Source organism: Pteropus alecto, unplaced genomic scaffold (assembly GCF_000325575.1).
Source record: "Pteropus alecto unplaced genomic scaffold, ASM32557v1 scaffold67, whole genome shotgun sequence".
In the NCBI taxonomy this organism is placed as follows: domain Eukaryota; kingdom Metazoa; phylum Chordata; class Mammalia; order Chiroptera; family Pteropodidae; genus Pteropus; species Pteropus alecto.
In genome coordinates this window covers 3,665,070-3,670,763 of record NW_006441061.1, presented here as the reverse complement: position 1 = coordinate 3,670,763, position 5,694 = coordinate 3,665,070, and the positions used below count along the sequence as shown (strand labels likewise).

General features: G+C 46.0%; 1 long non-coding RNA gene and 1 pseudogene across 1 annotated transcript in view; both read left to right on the top strand.

The window, feature by feature from the left end:
* LOC112484783 overlaps positions 1–5,694 on the top strand; it is a 12,516-nt gene that overhangs the window by 1,801 nt on the left and 5,021 nt on the right. The window contains exons 2-3 of the long non-coding RNA XR_003048200.1: positions 2,014–2,962; positions 3,492–3,599. This is a non-coding gene — a long non-coding RNA (uncharacterized LOC112484783). The remainder of the gene's footprint in view (positions 1–2,013; positions 2,963–3,491; positions 3,600–5,694) is intronic.
* Positions 439–557, top strand: LOC112484872 (annotated as a pseudogene).

The window sequence follows — 5,694 nt, the reverse complement described above, 5'->3', positions numbered from 1 at the left end:
GAGGCGACTTCTGGCTGGTGCCAGAGCCGCGCTCTCCCCCTCACCTCACGCGCCGCGCGCCCCCGGCAACCGCGCGCTCCCCAAGTGCAGGGTCCTAAAGACCCTTCTGCTGCCTTCGCACCTGAATCCTTGGCCACAGGCTACTGACACTCTCCATCGTCCTGAAACCCAGCTATGGTCCTGTCTTTCCTTTCTGGGAGCCTTCCATTTTTTCTCTCGCCTCAAAAAAGGACTCGAAGGCTAGATCTGTTATTAGTAGTACCCACTCCCAGTCACAACATCTCTATCTCTCTGGGTACCTATATCTATAAATCTCCCATTCACTGAACGGTTATGTGTCAAACTCTATGCATCACCTCATTAAATCCTCACAATAATTGGGCATTTTTTAAATCTTCATTTTCAGATTAAAAAAAAGACTCAAAGAATTGAGCACCTATCTATGGCCATGCCACCCTGAACAAGCCCGATCCCATCTAATCTCGGAAGCTAAGCAGGGTCAGACCTGGTTAGTACTTGGATGGGAGACCACCTAGGAAGACCAGGTGCTGTAGGCATAAAAAAAATAAGTGATTGTAAGATGACAAAGTCCTTGCAATTTGTGAGGTCAACCAAGAGTTGCCTCACCTAAATCAATCAATCAATCAATCAATCAATAAGAATTGAGCACCTGACTTGCTCTCAGGCTGTGTATCATTCATTAGCAAATATTTATTGTTCTCTCACCATTGTATGTAAGCCACTATTCTGGGCATTGAAGCTACAGCCATGTACAAGGCAGATTCAGATCCTAGTCTTTGGGCGCTCAAAGTCTAGAAATTTCTAAGTCCCAAATCTGATAAGAATACGCCTCTGGTCTCAGCATCTCCTTCCCAGGGTTCACATTTATCAAAGTGGTCCCAGGTCAGTTTTCGCTGAAATTTCTTTGTTGATGGGGGAGATTACTTTTGAAATATAGGACAGGGCTCACCTCTGGCTTCAAAGAAAAACAAATAAGTAGAGCCCATTAAAAATCAAAAAGGACAGAGAGCTAGTAGTTGTAAAATCAATGAATACTCATTAAGTTTTTTGGAACAGCTTTGTGAGCTAGGTCCTTCTCTTAATAGTATTAAGAAATATAATATTTTACAGATGAGGAAATAGATTCCGAGAAGATAAGTGCATTGCTAATGACAAAGGAAAGATCCAATTCTAGAATCTGAATTCTGCACCATTATTTTATACCGAGCCACAACTAAAGAAGCTGAGGCCTAAAGGAGAACTTTCCCAAGGTCATGCAGTGACCAATGGCTGAGCCAGGACAAGAGGCCACATGTCCTGGTTCAGCCATCTCCTCACCCCTACCCCAAACTACTCCAACAGAACCTTCACATGGCTTCACAGAGAAAGTGTTCTTCTGTCATCTCTTCATGTCTGGGCTCAGCTTTTTACCCTGGGAAGGTATTGATAGCCTCCGGTGCATTCGGAAAAGGAGGAGATGCTTTGTAAGTGTGAGAGGACCTAGGATGCACTTGTGATCCCACATATTCCCTCCTTAGCCAGCTGGCAGGTATCAGCAGAGACCACCCTCAAGGAAACCAGATTCCAGCTGAGGAGACAGACAGAAATCAAGAAGTCACATGCAGCACTGAGTTACTGTTCTAATTAGTGCTGAAGCAGAAGGACAGGGGGCTGTGAGAGTGAATAACAAGGCACCTGACCGGTTGGAGTATGGGGCTGATGCAGTCAGGGCGGGCTTCCTGAGATGAGTAAAAGGTAGCACGAGGGGGGAGTGTCCAATGCAGACATACAAAAGGTACAAAGACCAAGTGCCACAAAGGACTTTGGCTTTTTCAGGAACAAAGAGAGGGCCGGTTTGGCTAAAGGGGAGTCTGAGGGGTAGGGTGGAAAGGACTGCCCCCAGGGGTAGGCCTCACTGCGGGATTCTAGGACTATTGGGTGACCTGGAATCTGCATGAGACCTCCTCAAAGGTCATAACAAATAAAATACAGCAGCTCCTTATTTTTTTGCAGAAAGAAGAACAACAAAAAAAAGAAATCTTTTCCTGCAGATGTGTACCTGAGATGTTTACTAGGAGTGGCAAAAGTCAGAACGGATGTTATTTTAAATAGGGTGATTGAAAGAGCTAGCGGGGTGACAGACTGTGAACTCACTCCAGAACTCCTGACTCTGAAGTGGCAAATTGGAATCTCCCTGCATGGAGAATCCAAGCCCTGGTTCCAGAGCTGACATCTCTGAGCCTTGGTTCTTCATCTGGGAAACAGAGACAATAAAGCTTCTGGGCTTCGCTCACAGGAGCCAGCAGGTAACCTAAACGACAGGGTAAAATTCTCCCTCAGTCATCACACAGTACTACCCTCTGCTCTGTATTCTTTATTTGCATATACGTTTGATAAAGGCCAGACCGCGCAAAGAGCTCTCATGAATTTTCATTGAATTCTCACTACAGCCCCACGAGGTCGGTGCTATTATTACTCCATTTTCCTAGGACGCAGAGAAGTCAAGTTACTTGCCCAAGGTCACACGGCTCTAAGGGCAGACCCCAGTCTCACGCTCCGATTTCCTGGTACCCAGAGGAGAACGTCCACCGCCAAGACGCAGCCGCAGTGCCCTGACCTAAGGAGAGGCTTAGCTGTGTGAACAGCTTTCTGGGAGCGTATCAACAACGAGGACCAGAATCCCTTGGGAGTCTAGACCCTAGCGGGTCCACCTTCCGACGCTCCGCCCAGCCTGAGGGCGGGGCGGGGCTGTGGCCGCAGGATGCTCTAGGCTGGTCTACCGCCCCGCCCGCCTGGTGCGCAGGTGCTCCTGGTACTGCGCATGCGCGGCCTGCAGACTGTGGCGCACTGGGGGTAGGAAGACTCCTACGATTCACGCACCGGTCACGTGACTGCTTGGCCACTGCGTTAGGAACCGCGCAGGTGGAGAAACGGATGCAGAGACCAGCGGGGAGAAGCAGGGGTAAGGCCAGAGAGACAGGGAGCAGCCTGAAGGGACCGAGAGTGGGGAGAGAGAAGAAAACCAGCCAGAATAGGCAGTGGGGCAGACCAGGACGAGGCAGGAGCAACTGGGTGCGGTTGCCTCTACCAGACCCATTGATGCCGGGGACCCACTGTTTTGGGTCCCCAACACACCCAGGGCCTCTTGGAGAGCCCTGAGTCCAGCGTCTGGGCCTCTTCCCCGACAGTTTCTGGCTTGCACGTCCTCTCTTTTGCTTATAAGCAGCATCATCAGCTGCATTTTTCCATGTTCATCTTCACCCCACTTCTCTTGGCTGCTGGACCTTTAGATTTTGCTACATTCTTTTAAAGGCATTTTCTGAAGAATTCAATGAGATAATACCTTGTTAGTTTCTTTCTCTAATACTGAGAACTTAGTAAGGCCCCCAACGAAAGTTAGCTATTAATATCGTTAAAAATGACATGACATGAGGCTGTAAATACAGTTATTTGGTGTCTTACCTTTTTTGCTGCTGTGGATTTATTGACAGAAAATGAAAAAATAATTGTCTTCGCTGCAGCCACCTCTGCCACCCCACCTTCCTACAAAGAGCAGCTGGACGGGAATGTTTGAGTTTGGTACATCCTCCTCTCCAAGAGTGAGTTAACAGTTTCTTTGGGTTTGATGTTAGACTACATTATCAAAAGGCTTTGTTTTCAAAAGCCTAGGCTGGGATCTCAAGCTCAAAGGTTTGTAGGGGCCAGGCAGAGGGGAGTGACACCACAGATGTGGCCAACTGCAAAGCACATGCCTTGCTCACAGGGGGCAGTGCTTACCCTGCTGCTATCAGTGGTTTCCATGTAGCAACTAAAGGTCTTGATTGTAGAAATTCTGTGACATTTTCCATGTTTAAAGGTTCCAGTAGATTAAAAAAAAATTTTAATAACCCCACACTGAACAGACAAAACACATTCATGGGTCACATCCATCCCCCAGGCTACCTGTGTGCAAACCGTAGGAGTCTAATACCTCTTCCCAAAGGAAGAGATTGGATTTCCCCAAGCAGCAGGTTACCAGAGAGGCACTGACTTCCACCTCACTCACATAGAGTCCCCTAGTAGCCAGAGCTTTGGACAGTAGTAGAGGTGTGAATGCCTGGGGACCAAGAACTAGGGCCTCTGGCTTAGCCTGGAAAGCCAGGAGAGACTCCCTCTGCCCAGCCTGGCTCTGGGGTGGCAGACTAGAACCAGCCAATTTTAAGTGGATCGGTGAGCACTGCGGTAGAAGCCTCTGAGAACAGCTGATGTGGGCAGCTCAGTTTTTCAGGGACTCTGAAAGCCCCATAGTCCTGGGACATGCCCAAGAACAAGGAGGGAGCCACCCCAAAATGCCAGATATTAGAAGTCTCAGTGACCTCAGACAATGGGGGCTTAAAGCTGGTTTTATTCAATTTAGAAAAATAAAGAAGTATGACATGTTTTACGCGTAGAGTATCAGAGAAAAATTCATGCCTTTTACAAACTAAATTTTTGTGGGATCCTAGAGGAAGGAGTTTTCATTCTAACTGGGGAAATAGTTTTGTTCAAATGTGTTTCGTTTTTGGCCCAGAAGCTTCATGGAAGACATGGCATTTGAGCTGAGCCCAGAGGCTGAGAAGAAAGAGAAAATCAAATCCAATTAAAGACAAGAGCTTAGACCCATGGTTCCCAAATTGTGTTAGGGTACCCTGGGGTGCAATAGCAAATTAACAGGGGCACAGTGGAGTATTTTAAATTTTGGAGAGAAACAGTAATATATCATCTGTTGGACACTATGAAACGACTTGCTAGAGTAGTTCACAATTCCAACATTAGACTCTATTACATTCCTTTCTATGACATTATATCTTTGTAAAGCCAGATTTTTGGCAATTAATGTGATAAGAATCAAATAACTCATGAAAATTAAGATGGAACAGGAAATGAGAGGGCTGATGTCTGATGTGATTCCAAGGTCTGTGATTCCATATCCCATTAGTAAGTAATGGTGGTTATTTAAAAATTATATTTAAAAGTTTTTTTTATTTTGTTGGTATTATATTTTAAAATGGCTACTAAGTTGTTAAGACATAACATAAGTTGTTAGGTCCTAAAGACTTAATAAACAGTGCTGTTAGGTTTTTCTTTTGGTCTGGGATGTGATGGAAAAATTGCTGACAAAGGCTGCCATGTTTGGGAACCTCTGCCAGGAAGAGTGACAGATGACCTGGGGCTTGAGGAGTGCTCATGTGAAGGGCTCCTGGGGAACACTTTAGTTTTTGCTGAGCAAAGGGAGCAGAGACCAGAAGGAAATAGAAGGGAAAATGGCTGGAGAGGTACAGAGTGAGCCAGGAGTGCAGAAAGATGGGATAGCTGACAGTCCCTCATACCTGAGGGCTCTGAGAAAAATGGACAACACCAATGGATATGGCAATTGAGGGCTTACTGGTTACCTGGGAAAAAGTCAAGGTACAGACAGGTGAGGATTGACTGAGAGGTAAGGAAGGCTGTATTCTAAACTTCTAGAAAAACTGTGAACTTACCGTTCCACAAGAAAGATGGGGAAAAAAAAATCTGGATGAACTATAGGGGATCGTGAGCAAGCAGACTTTTTTGAATAGGGGGAGGCTCTCTTTTCTTAACATTTAAAACACAGAAAAGTAATGAAGCAAATTCCCACATGCCCCTTCCCCTAAAATAAAGAAGAGTTAATGTTTTACTTCAAATTTTGTTTCA